The following is a 13,326-nucleotide window of genomic DNA, read 5'->3' on the forward strand; positions in this document are numbered from 1 at the left end:
TATTATTATTCCCATTTTACAGTTGAGGAAACTGAGGTAGAACAAGGAGTAAGTGGCTTCCCATAGCTAATATGAGTTTGAGGTTAGATTTGAACTCAAATCTTCCTGATTGCAGACCCAGATCTCTATCCAAGGTTCCACCTAGCTGCCTAAATTCTAGATATTATGGTTACTATCTAATGTAAAAAGACTATTAGAATGAGCTCTGTCTGTGCTGTAGGTTAGACTTTGCTACATAGCACAAAAGCATGCTGGTGTAAGGTTGGCCCTTATTTGTACATGAAAAGCAAGAAAGGAGCTAGGCAAGCAGAAGAAACCAGCTTTGATGTTGGGTTTAGTTTCATTTCTAATCCTCCTTTATCCTACCCATTCCCATGCTAATAATATATGTTGGAAAGTAATAGCAGGGTTAGAATTTAGAATTTGGACAACTCAAACCCTACAACCTTTGACAGCTATTAGAAAAGTAGCCTCTAAAAATGGATGATGAAAGGGTATAGTCTAATCTTCAGAGATTAAAAATGGGAAGTAAATGGAATGTCCACTCTAAATAGTGAGTTCCCTCATGAAGTAGTAAACCCAGTGACTATAAAGCCTAGGTTAAAGGACAGATTTGAACCTGGAGGCATGAGCAATAAAGACTGTCCAAGCTTGATAGTTGGGTCAAAGATGCTTTTTTTAGAGAGGAGGTCTTTTAGCCCAATGAACAAGAAGGTCATTCTTCATTGCTTAGGAAGAAAAAGCTGGGAAGGTATTTCTCTATCTCATCCCCCTTCAGAAAGGTTTTCTGATCCATGCTCAGTGCTGCTGCTTTTCAAAACAGACTGCAAAATAACCTTGAGGTTTTAAACCAAAAGAGCATAGCAGAACCCACTCTTCATGTAAGGAACAGATAAGATTATCTATTGTGAAGGACTTCAGCTGAAGCCAGAAACTTGAAAGCAGAAAAAAATGGAGCCATGCCTAAGAATGGCCAGTAGAGACTACTTTACCAGGAGAACATGGCCAGCAGAGAACAGGGGTAAGTGAACCGGAGCTGAAATCCTTAGGAAGCAGACCTAACCCATGTGTGTTCTTTGCATGTATCAATTCTTCCTACTAGTGGTATATATCCTGGTGGAAGGCTACACCCCAAATGTGTGTGAAAGAAAAGGTTTATAGTTACTTTTCTTATTAGGCAATTTCATGGAAATGCCTATGATTTGAACTAATTGCATCCTCTGGCTATTAAAAATAAACATATCAGCAAAAGTTGGTAAACTATCATTTCAAAGGATATAGACCCATAAAGTATCTTAAATCTTAGTGGCATCTGGGAGATCCACCTTATAAATTAGGGGTTACTTCCAGGGACTACTCTGGAAAAACCCAAATTACACAACCTAGAAAGTAAAGAAACATTTCAAGGGGTAAAGTTCTCTTCAAAGGCTATAGTCTCTGCCTTCCTGAGGGTAATAGGAAGAGTTACAGAACGTTCCATCAGTTTGTGTGCAAGGTTTGTGTTTGACAGATGTATCTGGAAGCCTCAGGGACTGCTTAAGGCTATGTCTGTCAAAGAACAAGTTTCTTAAACTCTGGGAGAAGAACTGAGCTGGAAAGGAAAACTTTCCACAAAGCTGGATGTTTCCATTTCAGAAAGCTGCTGATCCTTTCTCAGCTCTTTCTTTGGAGGAGGTCATGATGCCCAAGGTGGGTTCCCTGAGCTGAGTGACATTTGGATATTTGGTGTGAATTCCCCCTTGGAACAGGATGACAAATTTCCTTTTAGGGTTCCCTTCCTCCCCCACCTTCCCACACAATCTCATAAAAGATTCCAGGTCCCCAGGGAGGAAATGGAAGACATTCTGGGAAGATAGCTGAATGAATCATCCTCTTTTTTCAAAATGGAATCATCCCTCACTGCTTCCCCCTCCCTCCTTCACTCTATTACTAAAACAAAACTTCTCTCCTGCAATAAATTGCCAGGACAGACCACTAAGGGGGGGGGGGGGGCTGATGAAAGTAGCCTGCAAAGCAATAGTCTTTGGAAATGAGACCTCCTTGTAGCATAGCCATTAACAAGTTTTAGAGTCCCCCCCCCCAAACATTATTATAATGAACCAGAGAAAAGATCTCATCAAAGAAACAGATTTGGATACAAATCTGGATACAAGGGGATGTCTATTGACTATATAACTGTGGGTTATTCATTTCCCTTCTCTAGGCAGCTTCAGTTTCCTCATCTGTAAAAATGAGGAATGTCTTCTAAATTCCCTTCTTAGCACCAGAGTTAACTATAAGTATATAAATGTCTTTTTCATCTCCAACTCATTTGACAGATGAGAAACCTAAGCAAACAGAGTTAAGTGACTTGCCTAAGGTCACCTAGCTAGTAAGTGTCTGAGACTGGATTTGAACTCATGTCTGCCTTACTTCATAGGCACTCTCTTGACTGAGTCACCTATAAAAACAGCATGTGGGTCACTGTGAGAATAAAACTCAGATATGGCCCATTGGTAAATAAGTGACACTTCCTTTGTAGAAAGATTCCCATTTTCCATTTGACTGCTTTTCCTGAGGATACTCCTATGCCCAGCAAAACACACACACACACACACACACACACACACACACACACATAGAACTATTAACAATAAACTTCATTTTCAAGATTTATGACTATAGCCAGAACACAGGGAATATTTCCATGAATTGAGAAAAGAACACCATCTGACCCTTGCCACTCTCAGAACTATCTGATCACAGTGAGCAGTTGCCATAGTAAAGGCCAGTCCACCATGCCAACAAATGCACAGCAGAGGCACAGGGCTCTGGATCTAGATCAGCCCTTCTTGAATACTAGTATCAGTACCTGAATACCAGAGCCTTACTAAGAAATAGGGAAACAAATCTCCCCTCCATAATTTCTCCACCTTGCAGATCTTTCCAGTGTTTAAATCTAATTCAGACATACTAGCACAATTAACATCTTGGAAAAGTTGTTTGTTTAAATTTTTTATCAGATTTGGGAGGAATCCAAATGCCAATGCTGGGGTCAATTAGGTCACACTGGATAGTGCACCAGGTCTGAATTGTTGTTGCTGTTGCTGTTGCTGTTGCTGTTGCTGTTGCTGTTGTTGTTGAGTCCTTTCAATCCTGGTCTGACTTTGTGACCCTATTTGGAGTTTTCTTGGCAAAGATACTGGAGTGGTTTGCCATTTCCTTCTCCAGATCATGTGGCAGATGAAGAAATTGAAGCAAATGGGGTTAAGTAACTTAGCTAGGGTCACACAGTTAGTATTATAACTGAGGTTATATTTGAATTCAAGATTGCCTGATTCTAGGTCCAGAATGCTATCCACTGTGCTACCTAGTTTCCCTATTCAGGAAGACCTGGGTTCAAATTTAACACTTAGCTGTATGACCCTGGATAAGTCACTTAACTGCTATCTGCCTCAGTTTCCTCATCTGCAAAATGGAGATAGTCTTAGCACCTACTTTCCAGGTTTTTTGAAGGATCAAAGGAGATAATAATTATAATGTGTTTAACCCTGTCCCTGGCAAGTAATAGCTGCTTAATAAATATTAGTTATTATTATTATTACTATTACTATATCAGGCAAGAGAGGTTTTGTTCCCATGAATAAGGAAGTAATAATCTCACTACTCTACTATGTTAAGAATATATATAGAAACTGTGTTTAGTTAATTTAGTTGAGTTTAGTTAATCATCATTGCTTAGTGCCTTCCTTCTTAATTATTTTCTACTTAGATTAATTTAGCTTGTTTATGTGTGTGTGTGTATATATGCACAGCCACCAGTGATAGATTCAGGAAGACTCATCTTTCTGAATTCATATCTGGTCTCAGATATTTCCTAGCTGTGTGAGTCATTTCATTCTGCTAGCCTCAGTTCCCTTATTTGTAAAATAAACTGGAGAAGGATATGGCAAATTCATTCAAATGAGGTCATGAAGAGTCAGATACTACTGAAAAAAAAAACTGAACAGTAAAAAATATATTTGTTTGGGTAGCTAGGTTGTGTGATGGATATAGTATCAGGTCTGAAGTCAGGAAGACTCATCATCCCAAGTTCAAATATGGCCTTAGACACTAGCTGTGGGATCCTAGGCAAATTACTTATCTCTGTTTGCCTCACTTTCCTTATCTGTAAAATGAGCTGGAGAAGAACCACTCCAGTTTCTTTGCCAACAAATGTTCAATTGGGGCCATGAAGAGTTGGACACAACTGAAATGGTTAAATAACAAAAATATATTTATTTGCTTGTTGTTTACCCCCTTTCTTGAACTCCTTGACTGTTTTTCGCCTCTTTTTGCATCCTCAAAGTGAGCACTTTTATGTTTATTGACTGACAGTAATACATAGAAAACTCACCAGAGAAGAGAAATCAGAATAGTGACCAGCTTCAAAGTCTTTCCATTTGAGTATTAATGAATAAATAGGGGATATTTAGGAGATCTTTTTGTTGTTTAGTCATTTCAGTTATGTCCAATTCTCTGTGATCCCTTTTGGGGTAAGTTTTTGTTTTCATTTGGGGTTCTTTGGGCAAAGATACTGGAGTGGTTTGCCATTTCCTCCTCCAGCTCATTTTACAAATGAGGAAACTGAGACAAACAGGATGAAGTGACTTACCCAGGATCGATCAGTTTGGATGTGTCTGAGCTGGATTTGAATGATGGTCTTCCTGATTCCAGACCCAGTACTCAGTTCCTGAGTCACTAGATGCATCTTTAGAAAATGGTTCATATATATATAACCTCACAGTGACTGGTCCAGTTCACAGTCTAGAAGTCAACCTGAATTGCTCACTCTCCCTCACCATTCATGTCTAATCAGCTGCAAAGCCTTGTTTATCCTTTCTACCCAATACCTCTTTTGCCTGTCTCCAGTTCTCCATCTATAACACAACTCCCTTAGATCAGGCCCTCACCAGTTCCCATAAGACTATTGCTAGAACTTCCTAATTGGTCTCCCTACAATCCAGTTTCTCCCTTTCAATTCTCTATGTTACACAACTGAGTCTGCATCTGATGTACCTAAAACAAAGAACTGGTCATCCTTCCTCAGGTCAAGAAGCTTCTGTGGCTCCCCATTGCTTCCAGGATAAAATGTAATCTCTTCTATGTGACACCCAAGTCCTTCACAAGCTACCATTCAGGTGAATTGTTCATTACCCCTCTACACACACACACACACACCCTAGTTGATGTTACTCCTATATGGCCTTCTATCTCCTATTTCCATGTTTTTGCAATTCCTCATACCTGGAAAGCTGTCTCCTTTCCTTTGTCTAACTTTCTTCTTTCCCCTGGCCCAATAGATTCCAACTAGGGGCATGCTGGAACCACTAATGAGAAATGATTGATAATTTTCAGTATGATCATTTATTTACACCTCAGATATAGACAAACACTACAAACTGGGAATTGATTTATTATTCTGTCAATTATCTAGAGTTAAGAAAATGGTGGAGAAAATGCAATAATGCAGATTAAAATTAAAAGTGTTCTGAATTCATTTTTTATTTCCAAAGAGCTAGCTAGTTGTTAAACATTCACCAGTTAGTCCTGACTCTGACCCTATATTCCTATCATTATAGGAGGAAGATTAGAATAATTACTCTATTCCAACTCAAGAATCCCTTCTTCTCTTCCCAATTGTCATGAACCTGAGCCCCTCCCCCCAGACATAACTATTCACAATGAAGTGGAATTAAAGCTGGAAGAGACCTTAGAGATCATGAGCTCCATCCTCTTCATTTTATAAATGAAGAAAGTGAGGCTAAGAGAAATTAAATAGCTTGCTCAGGATCACACAACTAGTAAAATGAAATTTGAACTCAGGAATCACTCCAACTCCAGTCCTCTATCCAACATACCATAAAATGTTCCTCTGAGTAGGAAATCACCAAATACAATCCTTCAAATAAGATGATGGAAGGGAGCTACCTGTCCTGTCCTCAACAATTTGGCCCTGGCTAGACCTGAGTTACAAGTGTCTTAAACCTCCTTCTTCAGCAATGACATGTTGAGCCACATGCATTTTCTGGTAGGTAAATGAATGAGCTGGCAGGCTTGTCAGTCACCTTACCTATGCATCCTGTGATCCTCTATTTTATTGCTACTTGCCCAGACACCACCAGATCTTACCATCTGCCTAAAGCTGTACCCTCAGAACCCTTAGGTCTGCTCTCTACTTTGTTACTATACTTAAAGTATAGTTACGTGCACCCCAAAGATGAACCTTCCTATTATGTTTTCTCTTCCCCAATTAGAACATAATAATATATTATCTTAAATTTCTATTTATATTTCTAACACTTAATATAGTAGTTTACCCATAGTGAGCATGTAATAAATGACTTTTCATTCAAACATAGAATTCATTTAATAAATATTTGTTAAATTTCATTGAAAATGAATTTACAAGTTTGCATTTTGATAGGTACCTCTGTAAAATGCAAAAGTTGTATTTACATAATCTCTAAAGTCTTTCATTTCTTATATTCTGGGATTCTAAATTCATAAGAATAACCCTTTTCCTAGTGCCAAGTTAAAAAAAATCAACAGAATCAGAATGTTATTCCATGCACCAGAAGCAGGCAGGTTAAAATTTACACTGTTTCATTCAATTCAGCAAATACTCCTAAGCTCCTACTATGTTCAAGGAACCATTCTAAGTATTGAGAGATATAAAGGCAAATAACTCCATTTTGGTAGAGAGAAAACCCTCATCAAGAACAAGATCTGCAGGTGACAGTCTTATTTTAAAATTCTATTGCTACCTTTTTACTTTCAAAAATAAACTCAGATTGGCAATCTCAGTTACTTGTTCCATTTTCCAGTATCATATCCTCCAAACTGCTACTGCTTAGCTTTCCAAAATTCCTGGTGAGTTGAAACTGGAAGCCATAAGTAAAACGAGGCCATAGAATCCTTGACTATTTCAGTCTACCACAAAGTGAGGTAGACTAGGTTCAGAGTGAGGTGTGGGATTGGGCTATTACCTCTCTGATAAATGTGGTAGCAAGCCATGGTCAGAAGAGGAAAAACTTCATCACTTCAAGAAATATTCATAAAAATCAAGAAATCTGAATGACTCTTTATTTTCCCTCCCCTATATCTAATTAGTTGTCAATTCTATCTTGACAACATATCTTTTATCTGTCTCCCTTAACTCTACCCATATAGGCACCCAAATTCAGACCCAGATCATTCACTTGGACAATCACAATAACCTCCCAATTGACCTTCTTGCACATGACTTATTAGACTACCTTCTTAAGGCCATGTTACTATCTTGGCTCAAGAATATTCAGATGAACTTTAGGATAAAATACAAAATCTTCAGGTTGGCACTTAGGATTCTTCTTCTTAAAACTTTCTAGATCAATTCCCATTGATTCCCTTCCTATAATCTTCATTCCTGCCACACTGGTTTCCTAGTTGTTCCCAAAACTCATGATTGCAGCTACCAGTTGTGAAACTTTGAATGTCGTTAAGTCAAAACTCCTAAGCACTGATGATCTTCCAGTGCCAAGGTGTCCCATCAATATGGGAAAGAGCTACATTTAAAAGTCCAAGGTCTTCCATTGTATCCAGGCCAACAGTAATCATCCTGTTCCTACTATAAGTCACTGGGTTCATCTGGTTCTGGAAAAGATAGTGAGAATGATGTCTTTCCACAACACCCCCCTCACTTTAATCCAAATTACTTGCTTGTCATGCTTGTCATGACATCATTTACTTGACATCATGGTCTTCTCAAGAACAAAGTACTGCAACCATAAAACCCAATGTTATATATTCTTCACTTCTCTCATACATGGACCTTGTGCCTGGGATTATCTTCCTCCTTACTAGCAACTAAGAGACACAGTAGATAGTTTTGTTTGTTTGTTTGCAAGGCAATGGGGCTAAGTGACTTACACAAGTTCACACAGCTTAAGTATCTGAGGTTGGATTTGAACTCAGGCACTCCTAACTCCAGGGCCAGTGCTCTAGCTACTGGTCCACAGAGCTGCCTCACACAGTGGATAGTTTAGCAACCAAGGAGTTCAAAGACACTATCTTTGTGAACTCAGGCAAGGCACAATCACTGTATCCCTGTTTCTTCATCTATAAAATGGGGCAACTAATAGTAAGTGCTTTCCAGAAGAGTGGTTGTGATAGTAAAATGAGATATTTGTAAATCTAATCTCTCTCTCTCTCTCTCTCTCTCTCTCTCTCTCTCTCTCTCTCTCTCTCTCTCTCTCTCTCTCTCTCTCTCCCTCCCTCCCTCCCTCCCTCTCACTTTAGCCTCCTAACATCTTTTGCTTCCTTCAAGGTAACACTTTCTACAACAGTGATGTCAAATTCAAATAAAAACAAAGTCCTTTAAACTGTACATAAGTATTCCCTGCAGCCTGTATATTTCCTTAGAAAACCAGACATGCTTATAAATTTCCTTTATATTAATACATTAACAATTGAAATGAGAGGGAATACAACTTTAATTTGATTTGAGTGACACTGGGGAATGTTGTGATCCAGGTTTGACATCTCTATTCTAAAAAAAGTTTTCTGACTCTCCCCAGTTTTTAGCTCTTTGCCCATCCTCAAATTATCATATGGACAATTTATTCCTCCAAAAAAATAGAAGCTCTTGACTATTTTCCACCTCATCTTTACATACCTAGCACTCAATAGTGAATGGCATAAATTAGGACCCTAATAAACAGTTGTTGAGTTGAACTGAATTGAATTGTCATACTATGATTGAAAGAAGAATAAGGCATAGCTTAAACTAATAGAGAAAAACATGATCTTGAAAGACTGAAAGAACTGGTGAGACGAAAAAACATCCTGGTTTTAGAGGCAGAGACCTGAATTCAAACCCTGCCTCTGCTACTACTTTTTGTATGACCTTCAGCAAACAAATGAATCTCCCTGGGACTCAGTGTCCCTAGCTATAAAATTAAAGCGGTTGGGTAAGATGGCTCTAAGGTCCTTAGCTCTAGATATGAGATTATGAGATTCTATGACCTTCACCATTCCTCTACCAGTGTTATCCCTACTTAATTGTGGTTTCATTCACAGAGAATCAATCCTCTTCCAACAGAGTTGTAACCAGACTGCATTTGTTGAAGGCATTTCTCTATTGGAACTAATGCCCAAATCGAAGTCCCTCCCCTGAACCACATGTATTATGTGATCAATGTATTGTTTTTTTTTAAAGCAATAGAATGTTTATTAAAGATGTTATTTGAGTTTTACAGTTTTCCCCCAATCTTGCTTCCCTCCCCCCACCCCCACCCCACAGATAGCACTCCATCAGTCTTTACTTTGTTTCCATGTTGTACCTCGATCCAAATTGGGTGTGATGAGAGAAATCATAACCTTAAAGAGAACAGAATTCTCAGAGGTAACCAGATCAAACCATAAGACATCTGGGGTTTTTTTCCGAATTAAAGGGAATAGTCCTTGTACTTTGTTCAAACTCCACAGCTCCTTATCTGGATACAGATGGTACTCTCCTTTGCAGACAGCCAAAAATTGTTCCTAATTGTTGTGCTGATGGAATGAGCAAGTCCTTCAAGGTTGAACATCACTCCCAAGTTGCTGTTAGGGTGTACAGTGTTTTTCTGGTTCTGCTCATCTCACTCAGGATCAGTTCATGCAAATCCCTACAGGTTTCCCTGAAATCCCATCCCTCCTGATTTCTAATAGAACAATAGTATTCCATGACATACATATACCACAGTTTGCTAAACCATTCCCCAATTGAAGGACATTTACTAGATTTCCAATTCTTTGCCACCACAAACAGGGCTGCTATAAATATTTTTGTACAAGTAATGTTTTTACCCTTTTTCCTCATCTCTTCAGGGTATAGACCCAGTAGTGGTATTGCTGGGTCAAAGGGTATGCACATTTTTGTTGCCCTTTGGGCATAGTTCCAAATAGCTCTCCAGAAGAGTTGGATGAGTTCACAGCTCCACCAACAGTGTAATAGTGTCCCAGATTTCCCACATCCCTTCCAACAATGATCATTATCCTTCCTGGTCATACTGGCCAATCTGAGAGGTGTGAGGTGGTACCTCAGAGAAGCTTTAATTTGCATTTCTCTAATAATTAATGATTTAGAGCATTTTTTCATATGGCTATGGATTGCTTTGCTCTCCTTATCTGTAAATTGCCTTTGCATATCCTTTGACCATTTGTCAATTGGGGAATGGCTTTTTGTTTTAAAAATATGACTCAGTTCTCTGTATATTTTAGAAATGAGTCCTTTGTCAGAATCATTAGTTGTAAAGATTGTTTCCCAATTTACTACTTTTCTTTTGATTTTGATTACATTGGTTTAATCTGTACAAAAGCTTTTTAATTTAATGTAATCGAAATCATGCAATTGGTTTTTAGTGATGTTCTCCAACTCTTCCTTAGTCATAAAGTGTTCACCTTTCCATAGATCTGACAGGTAGTCTAGTCCTTGATCTTCTAATTTGCTTATAGTATTGTTTTTTATGTCTATGTCCTGTAACCATTTGGATCTTATCTTGGTAAAGGGTGTGAGGTGTTGGTCTAATCTAAGTTTCTTCCATACTAACTTCCAATTATCACAGCAGTTTTTATCAAAGAGGGAGTTTTTATCCTGGTGGCCTGAGGCTTTGGGTTTATCAAACAGCAGCTTACTATAATCCTCTCCTGCTTTTACACCTATTCTATTCCACTGGTCCACCATTCTATTTCTTAGCCAATACCAAACAGTTTTGATGACTGATGCTTTATAATATAATTTTAGATCTGGTAGTGCTAAGCCACCTTCGTTTGCATTTTTTTAAATTAAGCTCCTGGCAATTCTTGACTTTTTATTTCTCCATATGAATTTACTTACAATTTTTTCTAGCTCATTAAAGTAATTTTTTGGAATTTTGATTGGTAGGGCACTAAACAGATAGTTTAGTTTTGGTAGAATTGTCATTTTTATTATATTAGCTCTCCCTATCCATGAGCAGTTGATATGTGCCCAGTTATTTAAATCTGATTTAATTTGTGTGAGAAGTGTTTTATAATTGTTTTCAAAAAGATTCTGAGTCTGTCTTGGCAAATAGACTCCCAAGTATTTTATACTGTCTGAGGTTACTTTGAATGGAATTTCTCTTTCTAGCTCTTCCTGCTGTTTCTTGCTAGTCATATATAGGAAAGTTGAGGACTTATGTGGGTTTATTTTATAACCTGCAACTTTGCTAAAGTTGCTAATTGTTTCCAGTAGTTTTTTAGATGATTTCTTGGGATTCTCTCTAGGTAGACCATCATGTCATCTGCGAATAGTGAGAGTTTTGTCTCTTCCTTCCCAATTCTAATTCCTTTAATTTCTTTTTCTTCTCTAATTGCTGATGCTAACATTTCTAATACAATATTGAATAGTAGTGGTGATAATGGGCACCCTTGTTTAACCCCTGATCTTATTGGGAATGCCTCTAGCCTCTCCCCATTGAGTATAATGCTTGTTGATAGTTTCAGATAGATACTGCTCATTATTTTAAGGAACAGTCCATTTATTCCTACACTCTCTAGTGTTTTTAATAGGAATGGATGCTGTATTTTATCAAAAGCTTTTTCAGCATCTATTGATATGTTCATATGGTTTCCGATAGGTTTGTTATTGATATAATTGAGTATACTAACAGTTTTCCTAATATTGAACCAACCCTGCATTCCTGGAATAAATCCTACTTGATCATAATGTATTATTCTAGTGATGACTTGTTGTAGTCATTTCGCTAAGATTTTATTTAGGATTTTTGCATCTATATTCATGAGGGAAATAGGTCTATAATTTTCTTTCTCTGCTTTAACTCTTCCTGGTTTAGGTAGCAGTACCATATTGGTTTCATAGAAAGAGTTAGGCAGAGTTCCATCTTTCCCTATTTTTTCCAAAGAGTTTATATAGGATTGCAACCAATTGTTCCATAAATGTTTGGTAGAATTCACTTGTGAATCCATCAGGCCCTGGAGAATTTTTTTTAGGGAGTTCACTAATGGCTTGTTGAATTTCTTTTTCTGAGATAGGGTTGTTCAGGTATTTAATCTCTTCTTCATTTAACCTGGGCAACTTATATTTTTGTAAATATTCATCCATTTCACTTAGATTATCAAATTTATTGGCATAAAGTTGGGCAAAATAATTTCAAATTATTACTTTAATTTCCTCCTCATTGGTGGTGAGTTCACCTTTTTCATTTATAATACTAGCAATTTGGTTTTCTTCTTTCTTTTTTTTTAATCAAATTGACCAGAGGTTTATCAATTTTATTGGTTTTTTTCATAATACCAACTTTTGGTTTTATTTATTAATTCAATAGTTTTTTTGCTTTCAATTTTATTAATTTCTCCTTTGATTTTTAAAATTTTTAATTTGGTATTTGGGGATTTTTGATTTGTTCTTTCTCTAATTTTTTTAGTTGCATGTTTAGTTCATTGATATCCTCTTTCTCCAATTTATTCATATAAGCATTTAGAGCTATAATAAATCCCCTGAGAGTTGCTTTGAATGAATCCCATAGATTTTGGTATGTTGTTTCATTATTATCATTATCTAGGATAAAATGGTTAATTCTTTCTATAATTTGCTTTTTGGTCCACTCATTTTTTAAGATGAGGTTATTCAGTTTCCAATTTGCTCTGGGTCTATATCTCCTTGGCCCAGTATTGCATGTGACTTTTATTGCATTGTGATCTGAGAAAGATGTATTCACTATTTCTGCCTTTCTGCAGTTGATCATTAGGTTTTTATGTCCTAGTACATGGTCAATTTTTGTATAAGTTCCATGTACTGCAGAGAAAAAGGTATATTCCTTCCTATCCCCATTCAGTTTCCTCCATAAATCTACCATATCTAATTTTTCTAACAATCTATTTACCTCCCTAATTTGTTTCTTGTTTGATTTATGATTTGATTTATCTAGATCTGATAGCGGGAGGTTGAGGTCTCCTACTAGTAGAGTTTTGCTGTCTATGTCTTCCTGTAATTCTTTCAGCTTCTCCTCTAGGAATTTGGGTGTTGTCCCACTGGGTGCATATATATTCAATATTGAAATGACTTTATTGTCTATGGTACCTTTTAGGAGGATAAAGTTTCCTTCCTTATCTCTTTTAATGCTATCTATTTTTGCTGCTGCTTTGTCTGAGATAAGGATTGCTACCCCTGCTTTTTTTTACTTCAGCTGAAGCAAAATATATTTTGCTCCAACCTTTTACCTTTACTCTATAGTATCTCTCTGCTTCAAATGAGTTTCTTGTAAGCAGCATATTGTAGGATTCTGTTTTTTAATCCACTCTGCT

This window comes from Macrotis lagotis, chromosome X (assembly GCF_037893015.1).
Source record: "Macrotis lagotis isolate mMagLag1 chromosome X, bilby.v1.9.chrom.fasta, whole genome shotgun sequence".
Lineage (NCBI taxonomy): Eukaryota > Metazoa > Chordata > Mammalia > Peramelemorphia > Peramelidae > Macrotis > Macrotis lagotis.